This window comes from Anomaloglossus baeobatrachus, unplaced genomic scaffold (genome assembly GCF_048569485.1).
Source record: "Anomaloglossus baeobatrachus isolate aAnoBae1 unplaced genomic scaffold, aAnoBae1.hap1 Scaffold_366, whole genome shotgun sequence".
Lineage (NCBI taxonomy): Eukaryota > Metazoa > Chordata > Amphibia > Anura > Aromobatidae > Anomaloglossus > Anomaloglossus baeobatrachus.
The window spans coordinates 123607-144548 of NW_027443010.1; the positions used below are offsets into that span (position 1 = coordinate 123607).

A 20942-nucleotide genomic window follows, 5' to 3' on the forward strand; every position below is an offset into this window, starting at 1 on the left:
CGGTTGGAGGTCCGGTTAGCCTTGGGCTGAGAAACCAACACCGGTTGACGGTCCGGGCAGTTTCGGCTGCGAAACCAACAACTAGTAGCTCTCTACTCCACTTGGGTAAGATGCCTGGGTGGACGCTGGGAGCAACGACAAGGCTCAACCAGGCTTCGGCTTGGGAGAGCACCGAAGATCCCTGACCCTTGCTGTGGCCTTCTGGCTCGGAGGGACGGGGTTGATTTTTGGGGACCCTCTCCTCACGGTGGGGTCCACACGAATCCTAGCCTTTGCACTGTTTTTGGTGTGACTTCGGTCATGCATTTTTTGTGGTGCTTTGGAAAGCTTCATTAAATCAAAATCTGTTCTTATCAGTTTAATATCTGATACGTCCCCTATCTGGGGACCATATATTAAATGGATTTTTAGAACAGGGAGATGGAAAAAGAGCTTGCTCTGTCCACTCCACGCATTGACCTGGTATTGCAGTACCTCCAGGAACGGTGCACCCCTTCTTAACCCAGTTTCCAAAAGCAGAACTCAATTCACCTGATTCATATTAGCCCGATTTAATGAATTGGAAGAAAGCATACGTCTTCATATGCACCTCAATTTGGCCCATTCACTTTTCACACTTCCTCCTTTTGTTTTTTATCTTTCACACTTTTGACTTTCTTTATTCATCCAAATAGCAAACTCATCACCACTCAACCTGACCAACTCGGCTATGTCCCCGTGCTGCAGTTCTCTGTCTTATCTAGATCATTTGCAATTGAATGGAATAGATCCCTTTTGGACAAAGTGGATTCACCTGCTGCTGCAGTGACCACAGGTGTGATAACATCTAGAATTGGCATCTGGTGCGATCTCTCCGCTTCCACTCCAAAGAAAGTTACCTGTTTATTCCTATCATGCATTGGTTTTTGGGGTTTTCTTTGAGTAATGATGATCTCTTTAGTAGTCTGTTGGCGCCCTCTCCTGGAGGAATAGTTTGCTTGCTCTTGGACATTCTAAAAGAGAGGTCATGATAGACATTGAGCTTCTGAGCTCAATTGGGGACAGTCATGGGTGATGAATGTTTGCAACCTACTGCGAAGCCTCATACCGCAATATAAGGAACGTCAAATACTAAGAAAGGGCGGCCTATGAAAGAATTACTACTTTCAATAAGTACACTTAAACGGCTAATTGGGAATAGAAAAACTGTAAAAAGCCCTCTGAGAAAGCCCCCCTCTAACCTTTGATAGTAAGCTTTTCTGTAGTCTGCCTGTTGATGTATTTTCCGTTTGAACTGTGCACAACATGAAGAGACGGAACACTGGCGGCTTGTCACAATGCCCCCCGATGACATCACAATAGCGCTGCTGCCTAGAAAACAAGCTGCGCAGAAGAAGTTGTTCTTTGGGTGGGAGGGTGGGCTAGTGGAAGGAGGGGGCAATCTCTTTTTTTCCCGGGTGGTAGGGGGATGACAGGAGAAGGGAAGCGGGTGGTGAGAAAGGTACAGAGGGCAGGGTTTGGGGGCTGGGAAGGAAAGGGAAAAGATTAGGGTTTGGGGATGATGAAAGGGCTTTCTACGGGTAAGGATGGCAAAGGGTGGCAGTGACGGAAAGTCAGGCAACCTGTCCTGTCCGTCTTTTTGTATCGTGAATTGGAAAGACTGCAAGGGGGAGGGGAGTTGCTTGCGCCCTAAAGGAGGAGTTATTCAGATTCATTGCAGTGGGCGGCGGCTGCAAAACGCACCATTCTTCTTGTTTTGGCTCTGCAAAGCAGCCTTTTCAAGGGTTGGCTTGGGTGACAAAATGTCTTGTGTAGGCGTGGGTTTGTCTCCCTCTCGCTCTCTCTCCCTAAGATGTGTCCGGCATAGGCCAGGGTGCCACTCGAGGCCCAAACCAATTCTGGTTATCGCTTCTCGGCCTTTTGGCTAAGATCAAGTGTAGTATCTGTTCTTATCAGTTTCTCGGCCTTTTGGCTAAGATCAAGTGTAGTGTTGTTCGAAGAGGTGGTTTAAGCTCCAGGCCACCTTAGTACAATGATACAATGCACACTGGAAGGTTGCGCTTGCTAGTACTCTGGGTGGATAGTATATTCATCTAGAGGAAAACATGGCCCTACCAGGATCGAGGCTATTAGACTGAGTAAGGGTGGGGGGCTATGGTACAACGTGCCCCAGGACTGACGACCCTGGAGTGAGTCTGAGCTTGCTGGCTTGGGACCCCGGCAAGCCTTGGGCTCTGTAGCACACCGTACCTTGCCTTTTCATACTTTTTGAGCATATTACCCTATCCCGGCCTTCTGGCTAGGAAGGGAAATTTTTATAATCCCGGTCGGAGGTCTGGTCAGCTTTGGGCTGAGAAACTAACACCCGGTTGGAGGTCTGGGTCAGCTTCGGCTGAGAAACCAACACCCGGTTGGAGGTCTGGGTCAGCTTCGGCTGAGAAACCAACACCCGGTTGGAGGTCCGGTTAGCCTTGGGCTGAGAAACCAACACCGGTTGACGGTCCGGGCAGTTTCGGCTGCGAAACCAACAACTAGTAGCTCTCTACTCCACTTGGGTAAGATGCCTGGGTGGACGCTGGGAGCAACGACAAGGCTCAACCAGGCTTCGGCTTGGGAGAGCACCGAAGATCCCTGACCCTTGCTGTGGCCTTCTGGCTCGGAGGGACGGGGTTGATTTTTGGGGACCCTCTCCTCACGGTGGGGTCCACACGAATCCTAGCCTTTGCACTGTTTTTGGTGTGACTTCGGTCATGCATTTTTTGTGGTGCTTTGGAAAGCTTCATTAAATCAAAATCTGTTCTTATCAGTTTAATATCTGATACGTCCCCTATCTGGGGACCATATATTAAATGGATTTTTAGAACAGGGAGATGGAAAAAGAGCTTGCTCTGTCCACTCCACGCATTGACCTGGTATTGCAGTACCTCCAGGAACGGTGCACCCCTTCTTAACCCAGTTTCCAAAAGCAGAACTCAATTCACCTGATTCATATTAGCCCGATTTAATGAATTGGAAGAAAGCATACGTCTTCATATGCACCTCAATTTGGCCCATTCACTTTTCACACTTCCTCCTTTTGTTTTTTATCTTTCACACTTTTGACTTTCTTTATTCATCCAAATAGCAAACTCATCACCACTCAACCTGACCAACTCGGCTATGTCCCCGTGCTGCAGTTCTCTGTCTTATCTAGATCATTTGCAATTGAATGGAATAGATCCCTTTTGGACAAAGTGGATTCACCTGCTGCTGCAGTGACCACAGGTGTGATAACATCTAGAATTGGCATCTGGTGCGATCTCTCCGCTTCCACTCCAAAGAAAGTTACCTGTTTATTCCTATCATGCATTGGTTTTTGGGGTTTTCTTTGAGTAATGATGATCTCTTTAGTAGTCTGTTGGCGCCCTCTCCTGGAGGAATAGTTTGCTTGCTCTTGGACATTCTAAAAGAGAGGTCATGATAGACATTGAGCTTCTGAGCTCAATTGGGGACAGTCATGGGTGATGAATGTTTGCAACCTACTGCGAAGCCTCATACCGCAATATAAGGAACGTCAAATACTAAGAAAGGGCGGCCTATGAAAGAATTACTACTTTCAATAAGTACACTTAAACGGCTAATTGGGAATAGAAAAACTGTAAAAAGCCCTCTGAGAAAGCCCCCCTCTAACCTTTGATAGTAAGCTTTTCTGTAGTCTGCCTGTTGATGTATTTTCCGTTTGAACTGTGCACAACATGAAGAGACGGAACACTGGCGGCTTGTCACAATGCCCCCCGATGACATCACAATAGCGCTGCTGCCTAGAAAACAAGCTGCGCAGAAGAAGTTGTTCTTTGGGTGGGAGGGTGGGCTAGTGGAAGGAGGGGGCAATCTCTTTTTTTCCCGGGTGGTAGGGGGATGACAGGAGAAGGGAAGCGGGTGGTGAGAAAGGTACAGAGGGCAGGGTTTGGGGGCTGGGAAGGAAAGGGAAAAGATTAGGGTTTGGGGATGATGAAAGGGCTTTCTACGGGTAAGGATGGCAAAGGGTGGCAGTGACGGAAAGTCAGGCAACCTGTCCTGTCCGTCTTTTTGTATCGTGAATTGGAAAGACTGCAAGGGGGAGGGGAGTTGCTTGCGCCCTAAAGGAGGAGTTATTCAGATTCATTGCAGTGGGCGGCGGCTGCAAAACGCACCATTCTTCTTGTTTTGGCTCTGCAAAGCAGCCTTTTCAAGGGTTGGCTTGGGTGACAAAATGTCTTGTGTAGGCGTGGGTTTGTCTCCCTCTCGCTCTCTCTCCCTAAGATGTGTCCGGCATAGGCCAGGGTGCCACTCGAGGCCCAAACCAATTCTGGTTATCGCTTCTCGGCCTTTTGGCTAAGATCAAGTGTAGTATCTGTTCTTATCAGTTTCTCGGCCTTTTGGCTAAGATCAAGTGTAGTGTTGTTCGAAGAGGTGGTTTAAGCTCCAGGCCACCTTAGTACAATGATACAATGCACACTGGAAGGTTGCGCTTGCTAGTACTCTGGGTGGATAGTATATTCATCTAGAGGAAAACATGGCCCTACCAGGATCGAGGCTATTAGACTGAGTAAGGGTGGGGGGCTATGGTACAACGTGCCCCAGGACTGACGACCCTGGAGTGAGTCTGAGCTTGCTGGCTTGGGACCCCGGCAAGCCTTGGGCTCTGTAGCACACCGTACCTTGCCTTTTCATACTTTTTGAGCATATTACCCTATCCCGGCCTTCTGGCTAGGAAGGGAAATTTTTATAATCCCGGTCGGAGGTCTGGTCAGCTTTGGGCTGAGAAACTAACACCCGGTTGGAGGTCTGGGTCAGCTTCGGCTGAGAAACCAACACCCGGTTGGAGGTCTGGGTCAGCTTCGGCTGAGAAACCAACACCCGGTTGGAGGTCCGGTTAGCCTTGGGCTGAGAAACCAACACCGGTTGACGGTCCGGGCAGTTTCGGCTGCGAAACCAACAACTAGTAGCTCTCTACTCCACTTGGGTAAGATGCCTGGGTGGACGCTGGGAGCAACGACAAGGCTCAACCAGGCTTCGGCTTGGGAGAGCACCGAAGATCCCTGACCCTTGCTGTGGCCTTCTGGCTCGGAGGGACGGGGTTGATTTTTGGGGACCCTCTCCTCACGGTGGGGTCCACACGAATCCTAGCCTTTGCACTGTTTTTGGTGTGACTTCGGTCATGCATTTTTTGTGGTGCTTTGGAAAGCTTCATTAAATCAAAATCTGTTCTTATCAGTTTAATATCTGATACGTCCCCTATCTGGGGACCATATATTAAATGGATTTTTAGAACAGGGAGATGGAAAAAGAGCTTGCTCTGTCCACTCCACGCATTGACCTGGTATTGCAGTACCTCCAGGAACGGTGCACCCCTTCTTAACCCAGTTTCCAAAAGCAGAACTCAATTCACCTGATTCATATTAGCCCGATTTAATGAATTGGAAGAAAGCATACGTCTTCATATGCACCTCAATTTGGCCCATTCACTTTTCACACTTCCTCCTTTTGTTTTTTATCTTTCACACTTTTGACTTTCTTTATTCATCCAAATAGCAAACTCATCACCACTCAACCTGACCAACTCGGCTATGTCCCCGTGCTGCAGTTCTCTGTCTTATCTAGATCATTTGCAATTGAATGGAATAGATCCCTTTTGGACAAAGTGGATTCACCTGCTGCTGCAGTGACCACAGGTGTGATAACATCTAGAATTGGCATCTGGTGCGATCTCTCCGCTTCCACTCCAAAGAAAGTTACCTGTTTATTCCTATCATGCATTGGTTTTTGGGGTTTTCTTTGAGTAATGATGATCTCTTTAGTAGTCTGTTGGCGCCCTCTCCTGGAGGAATAGTTTGCTTGCTCTTGGACATTCTAAAAGAGAGGTCATGATAGACATTGAGCTTCTGAGCTCAATTGGGGACAGTCATGGGTGATGAATGTTTGCAACCTACTGCGAAGCCTCATACCGCAATATAAGGAACGTCAAATACTAAGAAAGGGCGGCCTATGAAAGAATTACTACTTTCAATAAGTACACTTAAACGGCTAATTGGGAATAGAAAAACTGTAAAAAGCCCTCTGAGAAAGCCCCCCTCTAACCTTTGATAGTAAGCTTTTCTGTAGTCTGCCTGTTGATGTATTTTCCGTTTGAACTGTGCACAACATGAAGAGACGGAACACTGGCGGCTTGTCACAATGCCCCCCGATGACATCACAATAGCGCTGCTGCCTAGAAAACAAGCTACGCAGAAGAAGTTGTTCTTTGGGTGGGAGGGTGGGCTAGTGGAAGGAGGGGGCAATCTCTTTTTTTCCCGGGTGGTAGGGGGATGACAGGAGAAGGGAAGCGGGTGGTGAGAAAGGTACAGAGGGCAGGGTTTGGGGGCTGGGAAGGAAAGGGAAAAGATTAGGGTTTGGGGATGATGAAAGGGCTTTCTACGGGTAAGGATGGCAAAGGGTGGCAGTGACGGAAAGTCAGGCAACCTGTCCTGTCCGTCTTTTTGTATCGTGAATTGGAAAGACTGCAAGGGGGAGGGGAGTTGCTTGCGCCCTAAAGGAGGAGTTATTCAGATTCATTGCAGTGGGCGGCGGCTGCAAAACGCACCATTCTTCTTGTTTTGGCTCTGCAAAGCAGCCTTTTCAAGGGTTGGCTTGGGTGACAAAATGTCTTGTGTAGGCGTGGGTTTGTCTCCCTCTCGCTCTCTCTCCCTAAGATGTGTCCGGCATAGGCCAGGGTGCCACTCGAGGCCCAAACCAATTCTGGTTATCGCTTCTCGGCCTTTTGGCTAAGATCAAGTGTAGTATCTGTTCTTATCAGTTTCTCGGCCTTTTGGCTAAGATCAAGTGTAGTGTTGTTCGAAGAGGTGGTTTAAGCTCCAGGCCACCTTAGTACAATGATACAATGCACACTGGAAGGTTGCGCTTGCTAGTACTCTGGGTGGATAGTATATTCATCTAGAGGAAAACATGGCCCTACCAGGATCGAGGCTATTAGACTGAGTAAGGGTGGGGGGCTATGGTACAACGTGCCCCAGGACTGACGACCCTGGAGTGAGTCTGAGCTTGCTGGCTTGGGACCCCGGCAAGCCTTGGGCTCTGTAGCACACCGTACCTTGCCTTTTCATACTTTTTGAGCATATTACCCTATCCCGGCCTTCTGGCTAGGAAGGGAAATTTTTATAATCCCGGTCGGAGGTCTGGTCAGCTTTGGGCTGAGAAACTAACACCCGGTTGGAGGTCTGGGTCAGCTTCGGCTGAGAAACCAACACCCGGTTGGAGGTCTGGGTCAGCTTCGGCTGAGAAACCAACACCCGGTTGGAGGTCCGGTTAGCCTTGGGCTGAGAAACCAACACCGGTTGACGGTCCGGGCAGTTTCGGCTGCGAAACCAACAACTAGTAGCTCTCTACTCCACTTGGGTAAGATGCCTGGGTGGACGCTGGGAGCAACGACAAGGCTCAACCAGGCTTCGGCTTGGGAGAGCACCGAAGATCCCTGACCCTTGCTGTGGCCTTCTGGCTCGGAGGGACGGGGTTGATTTTTGGGGACCCTCTCCTCACGGTGGGGTCCACACGAATCCTAGCCTTTGCACTGTTTTTGGTGTGACTTCGGTCATGCATTTTTTGTGGTGCTTTGGAAAGCTTCATTAAATCAAAATCTGTTCTTATCAGTTTAATATCTGATACGTCCCCTATCTGGGGACCATATATTAAATGGATTTTTAGAACAGGGAGATGGAAAAAGAGCTTGCTCTGTCCACTCCACGCATTGACCTGGTATTGCAGTACCTCCAGGAACGGTGCACCCCTTCTTAACCCAGTTTCCAAAAGCAGAACTCAATTCACCTGATTCATATTAGCCCGATTTAATGAATTGGAAGAAAGCATACGTCTTCATATGCACCTCAATTTGGCCCATTCACTTTTCACACTTCCTCCTTTTGTTTTTTATCTTTCACACTTTTGACTTTCTTTATTCATCCAAATAGCAAACTCATCACCACTCAACCTGACCAACTCGGCTATGTCCCCGTGCTGCAGTTCTCTGTCTTATCTAGATCATTTGCAATTGAATGGAATAGATCCCTTTTGGACAAAGTGGATTCACCTGCTGCTGCAGTGACCACAGGTGTGATAACATCTAGAATTGGCATCTGGTGCGATCTCTCCGCTTCCACTCCAAAGAAAGTTACCTGTTTATTCCTATCATGCATTGGTTTTTGGGGTTTTCTTTGAGTAATGATGATCTCTTTAGTAGTCTGTTGGCGCCCTCTCCTGGAGGAATAGTTTGCTTGCTCTTGGACATTCTAAAAGAGAGGTCATGATAGACATTGAGCTTCTGAGCTCAATTGGGGACAGTCATGGGTGATGAATGTTTGCAACCTACTGCGAAGCCTCATACCGCAATATAAGGAACGTCAAATACTAAGAAAGGGCGGCCTATGAAAGAATTACTACTTTCAATAAGTACACTTAAACGGCTAATTGGGAATAGAAAAACTGTAAAAAGCCCTCTGAGAAAGCCCCCCTCTAACCTTTGATAGTAAGCTTTTCTGTAGTCTGCCTGTTGATGTATTTTCCGTTTGAACTGTGCACAACATGAAGAGACGGAACACTGGCGGCTTGTCACAATGCCCCCCGATGACATCACAATAGCGCTGCTGCCTAGAAAACAAGCTGCGCAGAAGAAGTTGTTCTTTGGGTGGGAGGGTGGGCTAGTGGAAGGAGGGGGCAATCTCTTTTTTTCCCGGGTGGTAGGGGGATGACAGGAGAAGGGAAGCGGGTGGTGAGAAAGGTACAGAGGGCAGGGTTTGGGGGCTGGGAAGGAAAGGGAAAAGATTAGGGTTTGGGGATGATGAAAGGGCTTTCTACGGGTAAGGATGGCAAAGGGTGGCAGTGACGGAAAGTCAGGCAACCTGTCCTGTCCGTCTTTTTGTATCGTGAATTGGAAAGACTGCAAGGGGGAGGGGAGTTGCTTGCGCCCTAAAGGAGGAGTTATTCAGATTCATTGCAGTGGGCGGCGGCTGCAAAACGCACCATTCTTCTTGTTTTGGCTCTGCAAAGCAGCCTTTTCAAGGGTTGGCTTGGGTGACAAAATGTCTTGTGTAGGCGTGGGTTTGTCTCCCTCTCGCTCTCTCTCCCTAAGATGTGTCCGGCATAGGCCAGGGTGCCACTCGAGGCCCAAACCAATTCTGGTTATCGCTTCTCGGCCTTTTGGCTAAGATCAAGTGTAGTATCTGTGAGGCTCGGCAGATGCAATGCACACTGGAAGGTTGCGCTTGCTAGTACTCTTGATGTATAGTATATTCATCTAGAGGAAAACATGGCCCTACCAGGATCGAGGCTATTAGACTGAGTAAGTGTGGGGGCTATGGTGCAATGTGCCCCAGGACTGACGACCCTGGAGTGAGTCTGAGCTTGCTGGCTTGGGACCCCGGCAAGCCTTGGGCTCTGTAGCACACCGTACCTTGCCCTTTCATACTTTCTGAGCATATTGCTCTATCCCGGCCTTCTGGCTAGGAAGGGAAATTTTTATAATCCCGGTCGGAGGTCTGGTCAGCTTTGGGCTGAGAAACTAACACCCGGTTGGAGGTCTGGGTCAGCTTCGGCTGAGAAACCAACACCCGGTTGGAGGTCTGGGTCAGCTTCGGCTGAGAAACCAACACCCGGTTGGAGGTCCGGTTAGCCTTGGGCTGAGAAACCAACACCGGTTGACGGTCCGGGCAGTTTCGGCTGCGAAACCAACAACTAGTAGCTCTCTACTCCACTTGGGTAAGATGCCTGGGTGGACGCTGGGAGCAACGACAAGGCTCAACCAGGCTTCGGCTTGGGAGAGCACCGAAGATCCCTGACCCTTGCTGTGGCCTTCTGGCTCGGAGGGACGGGGTTGATTTTTGGGGACCCTCTCCTCACGGTGGGGTCCACACGAATCCTAGCCTTTGCACTGTTTTTGGTGTGACTTCGGTCATGCATTTTTTGTGGTGCTTTGGAAAGCTTCATTAAATCAAAATCTGTTCTTATCAGTTTAATATCTGATACGTCCCCTATCTGGGGACCATATATTAAATGGATTTTTAGAACAGGGAGATGGAAAAAGAGCTTGCTCTGTCCACTCCACGCATTGACCTGGTATTGCAGTACCTCCAGGAACGGTGCACCCCTTCTTAACCCAGTTTCCAAAAGCAGAACTCAATTCACCTGATTCATATTAGCCCGATTTAATGAATTGGAAGAAAGCATACGTCTTCATATGCACCTCAATTTGGCCCATTCACTTTTCACACTTCCTCCTTTTGTTTTTTATCTTTCACACTTTTGACTTTCTTTATTCATCCAAATAGCAAACTCATCACCACTCAACCTGACCAACTCGGCTATGTCCCCGTGCTGCAGTTCTCTGTCTTATCTAGATCATTTGCAATTGAATGGAATAGATCCCTTTTGGACAAAGTGGATTCACCTGCTGCTGCAGTGACCACAGGTGTGATAACATCTAGAATTGGCATCTGGTGCGATCTCTCCGCTTCCACTCCAAAGAAAGTTACCTGTTTATTCCTATCATGCATTGGTTTTTGGGGTTTTCTTTGAGTAATGATGATCTCTTTAGTAGTCTGTTGGCGCCCTCTCCTGGAGGAATAGTTTGCTTGCTCTTGGACATTCTAAAAGAGAGGTCATGATAGACATTGAGCTTCTGAGCTCAATTGGGGACAGTCATGGGTGATGAATGTTTGCAACCTACTGCGAAGCCTCATACCGCAATATAAGGAACGTCAAATACTAAGAAAGGGCGGCCTATGAAAGAATTACTACTTTCAATAAGTACACTTAAACGGCTAATTGGGAATAGAAAAACTGTAAAAAGCCCTCTGAGAAAGCCCCCCTCTAACCTTTGATAGTAAGCTTTTCTGTAGTCTGCCTGTTGATGTATTTTCCGTTTGAACTGTGCACAACATGAAGAGACGGAACACTGGCGGCTTGTCACAATGCCCCCCGATGACATCACAATAGCGCTGCTGCCTAGAAAACAAGCTGCGCAGAAGAAGTTGTTCTTTGGGTGGGAGGGTGGGCTAGTGGAAGGAGGGGGCAATCTCTTTTTTTCCCGGGTGGTAGGGGGATGACAGGAGAAGGGAAGCGGGTGGTGAGAAAGGTACAGAGGGCAGGGTTTGGGGGCTGGGAAGGAAAGGGAAAAGATTAGGGTTTGGGGATGATGAAAGGGCTTTCTACGGGTAAGGATGGCAAAGGGTGGCAGTGACGGAAAGTCAGGCAACCTGTCCTGTCCGTCTTTTTGTATCGTGAATTGGAAAGACTGCAAGGGGGAGGGGAGTTGCTTGCGCCCTAAAGGAGGAGTTATTCAGATTCATTGCAGTGGGCGGCGGCTGCAAAACGCACCATTCTTCTTGTTTTGGCTCTGCAAAGCAGCCTTTTCAAGGGTTGGCTTGGGTGACAAAATGTCTTGTGTAGGCGTGGGTTTGTCTCCCTCTCGCTCTCTCTCCCTAAGATGTGTCCGGCATAGGTCAGGGTGCCACTCGAGGCCCAAACCAATTCTGGTTATCGCTTCTCGGCCTTTTGGCTAAGATCAAGTGTAGTATCTGTTCTTATCAGTTTAATATCTGATACGTCCCCTATCTGGGGACCATATATTAAATGGATTTTTAGAACAGGGAGATGGAAAAAGAGCTTGCTCTGTCCACTCCACGCATTGACCTGGTATTGCAGTACCTCCAGGAACGGTGCACCCCTTCTTAACCCAGTTTCCAAAAGCAGAACTCAATTCACCTGATTCATATTAGCCCGATTTAATGAATTGGAAGAAAGCATACGTCTTCATATGCACCTCAATTTGGCCCATTCACTTTTCACACTTCCTCCTTTTGTTTTTTATCTTTCACACTTTTGACTTTCTTTATTCATCCAAATAGCAAACTCATCACCACTCAACCTGACCAACTCGGCTATGTCCCCGTGCTGCAGTTCTCTGTCTTATCTAGATCATTTGCAATTGAATGGAATAGATCCCTTTTGGACAAAGTGGATTCACCTGCTGCTGCAGTGACCACAGGTGTGATAACATCTAGAATTGGCATCTGGTGCGATCTCTCCGCTTCCACTCCAAAGAAAGTTACCTGTTTATTCCTATCATGCATTGGTTTTTGGGGTTTTCTTTGAGTAATGATGATCTCTTTAGTAGTCTGTTGGCGCCCTCTCCTGGAGGAATAGTTTGCTTGCTCTTGGACATTCTAAAAGAGAGGTCATGATAGACATTGAGCTTCTGAGCTCAATTGGGGACAGTCATGGGTGATGAATGTTTGCAACCTACTGCGAAGCCTCATACCGCAATATAAGGAACGTCAAATACTAAGAAAGGGCGGCCTATGAAAGAATTACTACTTTCAATAAGTACACTTAAACGGCTAATTGGGAATAGAAAAACTGTAAAAAGCCCTCTGAGAAAGCCCCCCTCTAACCTTTGATAGTAAGCTTTTCTGTAGTCTGCCTGTTGATGTATTTTCCGTTTGAACTGTGCACAACATGAAGAGACGGAACACTGGCGGCTTGTCACAATGCCCCCCGATGACATCACAATAGCGCTGCTGCCTAGAAAACAAGCTGCGCAGAAGAAGTTGTTCTTTGGGTGGGAGGGTGGGCTAGTGGAAGGAGGGGGCAATCTCTTTTTTTCCCGGGTGGTAGGGGGATGACAGGAGAAGGGAAGCGGGTGGTGAGAAAGGTACAGAGGGCAGGGTTTGGGGGCTGGGAAGGAAAGGGAAAAGATTAGGGTTTGGGGATGATGAAAGGGCTTTCTACGGGTAAGGATGGCAAAGGGTGGCAGTGACGGAAAGTCAGGCAACCTGTCCTGTCCGTCTTTTTGTATCGTGAATTGGAAAGACTGCAAGGGGGAGGGGAGTTGCTTGCGCCCTAAAGGAGGAGTTATTCAGATTCATTGCAGTGGGCGGCGGCTGCAAAACGCACCATTCTTCTTGTTTTGGCTCTGCAAAGCAGCCTTTTCAAGGGTTGGCTTGGGTGACAAAATGTCTTGTGTAGGCGTGGGTTTGTCTCCCTCTCGCTCTCTCTCCCTAAGATGTGTCCGGCATAGGCCAGGGTGCCACTCGAGGCCCAAACCAATTCTGGTTATCGCTTCTCGGCCTTTTGGCTAAGATCAAGTGTAGTATCTGTTCTTATCAGTTTAATATCTGATACGTCCCCTATCTGGGGACCATATATTAAATGGATTTTTAGAACAGGGAGATGGAAAAAGAGCTTGCTCTGTCCACTCCACGCATTGACCTGGTATTGCAGTACCTCCAGGAACGGTGCACCCCTTCTTAACCCAGTTTCCAAAAGCAGAACTCAATTCACCTGATTCATATTAGCCCGATTTAATGAATTGGAAGAAAGCATACGTCTTCATATGCACCTCAATTTGGCCCATTCACTTTTCACACTTCCTCCTTTTGTTTTTTATCTTTCACACTTTTGACTTTCTTTATTCATCCAAATAGCAAACTCATCACCACTCAACCTGACCAACTCGGCTATGTCCCCGTGCTGCAGTTCTCTGTCTTATCTAGATCATTTGCAATTGAATGGAATAGATCCCTTTTGGACAAAGTGGATTCACCTGCTGCTGCAGTGACCACAGGTGTGATAACATCTAGAATTGGCATCTGGTGCGATCTCTCCGCTTCCACTCCAAAGAAAGTTACCTGTTTATTCCTATCATGCATTGGTTTTTGGGGTTTTCTTTGAGTAATGATGATCTCTTTAGTAGTCTGTTGGCGCCCTCTCCTGGAGGAATAGTTTGCTTGCTCTTGGACATTCTAAAAGAGAGGTCATGATAGACATTGAGCTTCTGAGCTCAATTGGGGACAGTCATGGGTGATGAATGTTTGCAACCTACTGCGAAGCCTCATACCGCAATATAAGGAACGTCAAATACTAAGAAAGGGCGGCCTATGAAAGAATTACTACTTTCAATAAGTACACTTAAACGGCTAATTGGGAATAGAAAAACTGTAAAAAGCCCTCTGAGAAAGCCCCCCTCTAACCTTTGATAGTAAGCTTTTCTGTAGTCTGCCTGTTGATGTATTTTCCGTTTGAACTGTGCACAACATGAAGAGACGGAACACTGGCGGCTTGTCACAATGCCCCCCGATGACATCACAATAGCGCTGCTGCCTAGAAAACAAGCTGCGCAGAAGAAGTTGTTCTTTGGGTGGGAGGGTGGGCTAGTGGAAGGAGGGGGCAATCTCTTTTTTTCCCGGGTGGTAGGGGGATGACAGGAGAAGGGAAGCGGGTGGTGAGAAAGGTACAGAGGGCAGGGTTTGGGGGCTGGGAAGGAAAGGGAAAAGATTAGGGTTTGGGGATGATGAAAGGGCTTTCTACGGGTAAGGATGGCAAAGGGTGGCAGTGACGGAAAGTCAGGCAACCTGTCCTGTCCGTCTTTTTGTATCGTGAATTGGAAAGACTGCAAGGGGGAGGGGAGTTGCTTGCGCCCTAAAGGAGGAGTTATTCAGATTCATTGCAGTGGGCGGCGGCTGCAAAACGCACCATTCTTCTTGTTTTGGCTCTGCAAAGCAGCCTTTTCAAGGGTTGGCTTGGGTGACAAAATGTCTTGTGTAGGCGTGGGTTTGTCTCCCTCTCGCTCTCTCTCCCTAAGATGTGTCCGGCATAGGCCAGGGTGCCACTCGAGGCCCAAACCAATTCTGGTTATCGCTTCTCGGCCTTTTGGCTAAGATCAAGTGTAGTATCTGTTCTTATCAGTTTCTCGGCCTTTTGGCTAAGATCAAGTGTAGTGTTGTTCGAAGAGGTGGTTTAAGCTCCAGGCCACCTTAGTACAATGATACAATGCACACTGGAAGGTTGCGCTTGCTAGTACTCTGGGTGGATAGTATATTCATCTAGAGGAAAACATGGCCCTACCAGGATCGAGGCTATTAGACTGAGTAAGGGTGGGGGGCTATGGTACAACGTGCCCCAGGACTGACGACCCTGGAGTGAGTCTGAGCTTGCTGGCTTGGGACCCCGGCAAGCCTTGGGCTCTGTAGCACACCGTACCTTGCCTTTTCATACTTTTTGAGCATATTACCCTATCCCGGCCTTCTGGCTAGGAAGGGAAATTTTTATAATCCCGGTCGGAGGTCTGGTCAGCTTTGGGCTGAGAAACTAACACCCGGTTGGAGGTCTGGGTCAGCTTCGGCTGAGAAACCAACACCCGGTTGGAGGTCTGGGTCAGCTTCGGCTGAGAAACCAACACCCGGTTGGAGGTCCGGTTAGCCTTGGGCTGAGAAACCAACACCGGTTGACGGTCCGGGCAGTTTCGGCTGCGAAACCAACAACTAGTAGCTCTCTACTCCACTTGGGTAAGATGCCTGGGTGGACGCTGGGAGCAACGACAAGGCTCAACCAGGCTTCGGCTTGGGAGAGCACCGAAGATCCCTGACCCTTGCTGTGGCCTTCTGGCTCGGAGGGACGGGGTTGATTTTTGGGGACCCTCTCCTCACGGTGGGGTCCACACGAATCCTAGCCTTTGCACTGTTTTTGGTGTGACTTCGGTCATGCATTTTTTGTGGTGCTTTGGAAAGCTTCATTAAATCAAAATCTGTTCTTATCAGTTTAATATCTGATACGTCCCCTATCTGGGGACCATATATTAAATGGATTTTTAGAACAGGGAGATGGAAAAAGAGCTTGCTCTGTCCACTCCACGCATTGACCTGGTATTGCAGTACCTCCAGGAACGGTGCACCCCTTCTTAACCCAGTTTCCAAAAGCAGAACTCAATTCACCTGATTCATATTAGCCCGATTTAATGAATTGGAAGAAAGCATACGTCTTCATATGCACCTCAATTTGGCCCATTCACTTTTCACACTTCCTCCTTTTGTTTTTTATCTTTCACACTTTTGACTTTCTTTATTCATCCAAATAGCAAACTCATCACCACTCAACCTGACCAACTCGGCTATGTCCCCGTGCTGCAGTTCTCTGTCTTATCTAGATCATTTGCAATTGAATGGAATAGATCCCTTTTGGACAAAGTGGATTCACCTGCTGCTGCAGTGACCACAGGTGTGATAACATCTAGAATTGGCATCTGGTGCGATCTCTCCGCTTCCACTCCAAAGAAAGTTACCTGTTTATTCCTATCATGCATTGGTTTTTGGGGTTTTCTTTGAGTAATGATGATCTCTTTAGTAGTCTGTTGGCGCCCTCTCCTGGAGGAATAGTTTGCTTGCTCTTGGACATTCTAAAAGAGAGGTCATGATAGACATTGAGCTTCTGAGCTCAATTGGGGACAGTCATGGGTGATGAATGTTTGCAACCTACTGCGAAGCCTCATACCGCAATATAAGGAACGTCAAATACTAAGAAAGGGCGGCCTATGAAAGAATTACTACTTTCAATAAGTACACTTAAACGGCTAATTGGGAATAGAAAAACTGTAAAAAGCCCTCTGAGAAAGCCCCCCTCTAACCTTTGATAGTAAGCTTTTCTGTAGTCTGCCTGTTGATGTATTTTCCGTTTGAACTGTGCACAACATGAAGAGACGGAACACTGGCGGCTTGTCACAATGCCCCCCGATGACATCACAATAGCGCTGCTGCCTAGAAAACAAGCTGCGCAGAAGAAGTTGTTCTTTGGGTGGGAGGGTGGGCTAGTGGAAGGAGGGGGCAATCTCTTTTTTTCCCGGGTGGTAGGGGGATGACAGGAGAAGGGAAGCGGGTGGTGAGAAAGGTACAGAGGGCAGGGTTTGGGGGCTGGGAAGGAAAGGGAAAAGATTAGGGTTTGGGGATGATGAAAGGGCTTTCTACGGGTAAGGATGGCAAAGGGTGGCAGTGACGGAAAGTCAGGCAACCTGTCCTGTCCGTCTTTTTGTATCGTGAATTGGAAAGACTGCAAGGGGGAGGGGAGTTGCTTGCGCCCTAAAGGAGGAGTTATTCAGATTCATTGCAGTGGGCGGCGGCTGCAAAACGCACCATTCTTCTTGTTTTGGCTCTGCAAAGCAGCCTTTTCAAGGGTTGGCTTGGGTGACAAAATGTCTTGTGTAGGCGTGGGTTTGTCTCCCTCTCGCTCTCTCTCCCTAAGATGTGTCCGGCATAGGCCAGGGTGCCACTCGAGGCCCAAACCAATTCTGGTTATCGCTTCTCGGCCTTTTGGCTAAGATCAAGTGTAGTATCTGTTCTTATCAGTTTCTCGGCCTTTTGGCTAAGATCAAGTGTAGTGTTGTTCGAAGAGGTGGTTTAAGCTCCAGGCCACCTTAGTACAATGATACAATGCACACTGGAAGGTTGCGCTTGCTAGTACTCTGGGTGGATAGTATATTCATCTAGAGGAAAACATGGCCCTACCAGGATCGAGGCTATTAGACTGAGTAAGGGTGGGGGGCTATGGTACAACGTGCCCCAGGACTGACGACCCTGGAGTGAGTCTGAGCTTGCTGGCTTGGGACCCCGGCAAGCCTTGGGCTCTGTAGCACACCGTACCTTGCCTTTTCATACTTTTTGAGCATATTACCCTATCCCGGCCTTCTGGCTAGGAAGGGAAATTTTTATAATCCCGGTCGGAGGTCTGGTCAGCTTTGGGCTGAGAAACTAACACCCGGTTGGAGGTCTGGGTCAGCTTCGGCTGAGAAACCAACACCCGGTTGGAGGTCTGGGTCAGCTTCGGCTGAGAAACCAACACCCGGTTGGAGGTCCGGTTAGCCTTGGGCTGAGAAACCAACACCGGTTGACGGTCCGGGCAGTTTCGGCTGCGAAACCAACAACTAGTAGCTCTCTACTCCACTTGGGTAAGATGCCTGGGTGGACGCTGGGAGCAACGACAAGGCTCAACCAGGCTTCGGCTTGGGAGAGCACCGAAGATCCCTGACCCTTGCTGTGGCCTTCTGGCTCGGAGGGACGGGGTTGATTTTTGGGGACCCTCTCCTCACGGTGGGGTCCACACGAATCCTAGCCTTTGCACTGTTTTTGGTGTGACTTCGGTCATGCATTTTTTGTGGTGCTTTGGAAAGCTTCATTAAATCAAAATCTGTTCTTATCAGTTTAATATCTGATACGTCCCCTATCTGGGGACCATATATTAAATGGATTTTTAGAACAGGGAGATGGAAAAAGAGCTTGCTCTGTCCACTCCACGCATTGACCTGGTATTGCAGTACCTCCAGGAACGGTGCACCCCTTCTTAACCCAGTTTCCAAAAGCAGAACTCAATTCACCTGATTCATATTAGCCCGATTTAATGAATTGGAAGAAAGCATACGTCTTCATATGCACCTCAATTTGGCCCATTCACTTTTCACACTTCCTCCTTTTGTTTTTTATCTTTCACACTTTTGACTTTCTTTATTCATCCAAATAGCAAACTCATCACCACTCAACCTGACCAACTCGGCTATGTCCCCGTGCTGCAGTTCTCTGTCTTATCTAGATCATTTGCAATTGAATGGAATAGATCCCTTTTGGACAAAGTGGATTCACCTGCTGCTGCAGTGACCACAGGTGTGATAACATCTAGAATTGGCATCTGGTGCGATCTCTCCGCTTCCACTCCAAAGAAAGTTACCTGTTTATTCCTATCATGCATTGGTTTTTGGGGTTTTCTTTGAGTAATGATGATCTCTTTAGTAGTCTGTTGGCGCCCTCTCCTGGAGGAATAGTTTGCTTGCTCTTGGACATTCTAAAAGAGAGGTCATGATAGACATTGAGCTTCTGAGCTCAATTGGGGACAGTCATGGGTGATGAATGTTTGCAACCTACTGCGAAGCCTCATACCGCAATATAAGGAACGTCAAATACTAAGAAAGGGCGGCCTATGAAAGAATTACTACTTTCAATAAGTACACTTAAACGGCTAATTGGGAATAGAAAAACTGTAAAAAGCCCTCTGAGAAAGCCCCCCTCTAACCTTTGATAGTAAGCTTTTCTGTAGTCTGCCTGTTGATGTATTTTCCGTTTGAACTGTGCACAACATGAAGAGACGGAACACTGGCGGCTTGTCACAATGCCCCCCGATGACATCACAATAGCGCTGCTGCCTAGAAAACAAGCTGCGCAGAAGAAGTTGTTCTTTGGGTGGGAGGGTGGGCTAGTGGAAGGAGGGGGCAATCTCTTTTTTTCCCGGGTGGTAGGGGGATGACAGGAGAAGGGAAGCGGGTGGTGAGAAAGGTACAGAGGGCAGGGTTTGGGGGCTGGGAAGGAAAGGGAAAAGATTAGGGTTTGGGGATGATGAAAGGGCTTTCTACGGGTAAGGATGGCAAAGGGTGGCAGTGACGGAAAGTCAGGCAACCTGTCCTGTCCGTCTTTTTGTATCGTGAATTGGAAAGACTGCAAGGGGGAGGGGAGTTGCTTGCGCCCTAAAGGAGGAGTTATTCAGATTCATTGCAGTGGGCGGCGGCTGCAAAACGCACCATTCTTCTTGTTTTGGCTCTGCAAAGCAGCCTTTTCAAGGGTTGGCTTGGGTGACAAAATGTCTTGTGTAGGCGTGGGTTTGTCTCCCTCTCGCTCTCTCTCCCTAAGATGTGTCCGGCATAGGCCAGGGTGCCACTCGAGGCCCAAACCAATTCTGGTTATCGCTTCTCGGCCTTTTGGCTAAGATCAAGTGTAGTATCTGTTCTTATCAGTTTAATATCTGATACGTCCCCTATCTGGGGACCATATATTAAATGGATTTTTAGAACAGGGAGATGGAAAAAGAGCTTGCTCTGTCCACTCCACGCATTGACCTGGTATTGCAGTACCTCCAGGAACGGTGCACCCCTTCTTAACCCAGTTTCCAAAAGCAGAACTCAATTCACCTGATTCATATTAGCCCGATTTAATGAATTGGAAGAAAGCATACGTCTTCATATGCACCTCAATTTGGCCCATTCACTTTTCACACTTCCTCCTTTTGTTTTTTATCTTTCACACTTTTGACTTTCTTTATTCATCCAAATAGCAAACTCATCACCACTCAACCTGACCAACTCGGCTATGTCCCCGTGCTGCAGTTCTCTGTCTTATCTAGATCATTTGCAATTGAATGGAATAGATCCCTTTTGGACAAAGTGGATTCACCTGCTGCTGCAGTGACCACAGGTGTGATAACATCTAGAATTGGCATCTGGTGCGATCTCTCCGCTTCCACTCCAAAGAAAGTTACCTGTTTATTCCTATCATGCATTGGTTTTTGGGGTTTTCTTTGAGTAATGATGATCTCTTTAGTAGTCTGTTGGCGCCCTCTCCTGGAGGAATAGTTTGCTTGCTCTTGGACATTCTAAAAGAGAGGTCATGATAGACATTGAGCTTCTGAGCTCAATTGGGGACAGTCATGGGTGATGAATGTTTGCAACCTACTGCGAAGCCTCATACCGCAATATAAGGAACGTCAAATACTAAGAAAGGGCGGCCTATGAAAGAATTACTACTTTCAATAAGTACACTTAAACGGCTAATTGGGAATAGAAAAACTGTAAAAAGCCCTCTGAGAAAGCCCCCCTCTAACCTTTGATAGTAAGCTTTTCTGTAGTCTGCCTGTTGATGTATTTTCCGTTTGAACTGTGCACAACATGAAGAGACGGAACACTGGCGGCTTGTCACAATGCCCCCCGATGACATCACAATAGCGCTGCTGCCTAGAAAACAAGCTGCGCAGAAGAAGTTGTTCTTTGGGTGGGAGGGTGGGCTAGTGGAAGGAGGGGGCAATCTCTTTTTTTCCCGGGTGGTAGGGGGATGACAGGAGAAGGGAAGCGGGTGGTGAGAAAGGTACAGAGGGCAGGGTTTGGGGGCTGGGAAGGAAAGGGAAAAGATTAGGGTTTGGGGATGATGAAAGGGCTTTCTACGGGTAAGGATGGCAAAGGGTGGCAGTGACGGAAAGTCAGGCAACCTGTCCTGTCCGTCTTTTTGTATCGTGAATTGGAAAGACTGCAAGGGGGAGGGGAGTTGCTTGCGCCCTAAAGGAGGAGTTATTCAGATTCATTGCAGTGGGCGGCGGCT

At 48.0% G+C, this 20942-nt stretch overlaps 10 non-coding genes and 6 pseudogenes across 10 annotated transcripts; all 16 read left to right on the top strand.

Annotated features, from left to right (window-relative positions):
* The first annotated feature begins 300 nt into the window (after positions 1–300).
* LOC142273821 (U2 spliceosomal RNA) lies at positions 301–496 on the top strand. Its single transcript, XR_012738263.1, has one exon. It is a non-coding gene; the product is annotated as a U2 spliceosomal RNA (small nuclear RNA).
* A 1387-nt stretch (positions 497–1883) lies between these two features.
* On the top strand, positions 1884–2048 carry LOC142273867 (U2 spliceosomal RNA; annotated as a pseudogene).
* A 681-nt stretch (positions 2049–2729) lies between these two features.
* Positions 2730–2925, top strand: LOC142273822 (U2 spliceosomal RNA). Its single transcript, XR_012738264.1, has one exon. It is a non-coding gene; the product is annotated as a U2 spliceosomal RNA (small nuclear RNA).
* A 1387-nt stretch (positions 2926–4312) lies between these two features.
* Positions 4313–4477, top strand: LOC142273868 (U2 spliceosomal RNA; annotated as a pseudogene).
* A 681-nt stretch (positions 4478–5158) lies between these two features.
* Positions 5159–5354, top strand: LOC142273823 (U2 spliceosomal RNA). Its single transcript, XR_012738265.1, has one exon. It is a non-coding gene; the product is annotated as a U2 spliceosomal RNA (small nuclear RNA).
* Positions 5355–6741: 1387 nt separating this feature from the next.
* LOC142273869 (U2 spliceosomal RNA) lies at positions 6742–6906 on the top strand (annotated as a pseudogene).
* A 681-nt stretch (positions 6907–7587) lies between these two features.
* LOC142273825 (U2 spliceosomal RNA) lies at positions 7588–7783 on the top strand. The gene has a single exon (XR_012738267.1). It is a non-coding gene; the product is annotated as a U2 spliceosomal RNA (small nuclear RNA).
* A 1387-nt stretch (positions 7784–9170) lies between these two features.
* LOC142273884 (U2 spliceosomal RNA) lies at positions 9171–9297 on the top strand (annotated as a pseudogene).
* Positions 9298–9939: 642 nt separating this feature from the next.
* On the top strand, positions 9940–10135 carry LOC142273826 (U2 spliceosomal RNA). Its single transcript, XR_012738268.1, has one exon. It is a non-coding gene; the product is annotated as a U2 spliceosomal RNA (small nuclear RNA).
* A 1387-nt stretch (positions 10136–11522) lies between these two features.
* Positions 11523–11713, top strand: LOC142273910 (U2 spliceosomal RNA). The gene has a single exon (XR_012738301.1). It is a non-coding gene; the product is annotated as a U2 spliceosomal RNA (small nuclear RNA).
* Positions 11714–13100: 1387 nt separating this feature from the next.
* Positions 13101–13291, top strand: LOC142273911 (U2 spliceosomal RNA). The gene has a single exon (XR_012738302.1). It is a non-coding gene; the product is annotated as a U2 spliceosomal RNA (small nuclear RNA).
* Positions 13292–14678: 1387 nt separating this feature from the next.
* Positions 14679–14843, top strand: LOC142273870 (U2 spliceosomal RNA; annotated as a pseudogene).
* A 681-nt stretch (positions 14844–15524) lies between these two features.
* LOC142273827 (U2 spliceosomal RNA) lies at positions 15525–15720 on the top strand. The gene has a single exon (XR_012738269.1). It is a non-coding gene; the product is annotated as a U2 spliceosomal RNA (small nuclear RNA).
* Positions 15721–17107: 1387 nt separating this feature from the next.
* LOC142273871 (U2 spliceosomal RNA) lies at positions 17108–17272 on the top strand (annotated as a pseudogene).
* A 681-nt stretch (positions 17273–17953) lies between these two features.
* Positions 17954–18149, top strand: LOC142273828 (U2 spliceosomal RNA). The gene has a single exon (XR_012738270.1). It is a non-coding gene; the product is annotated as a U2 spliceosomal RNA (small nuclear RNA).
* A 1387-nt stretch (positions 18150–19536) lies between these two features.
* Positions 19537–19727, top strand: LOC142273912 (U2 spliceosomal RNA). The gene has a single exon (XR_012738303.1). It is a non-coding gene; the product is annotated as a U2 spliceosomal RNA (small nuclear RNA).
* The last annotated feature ends 1215 nt before the right edge of the window (positions 19728–20942 follow it).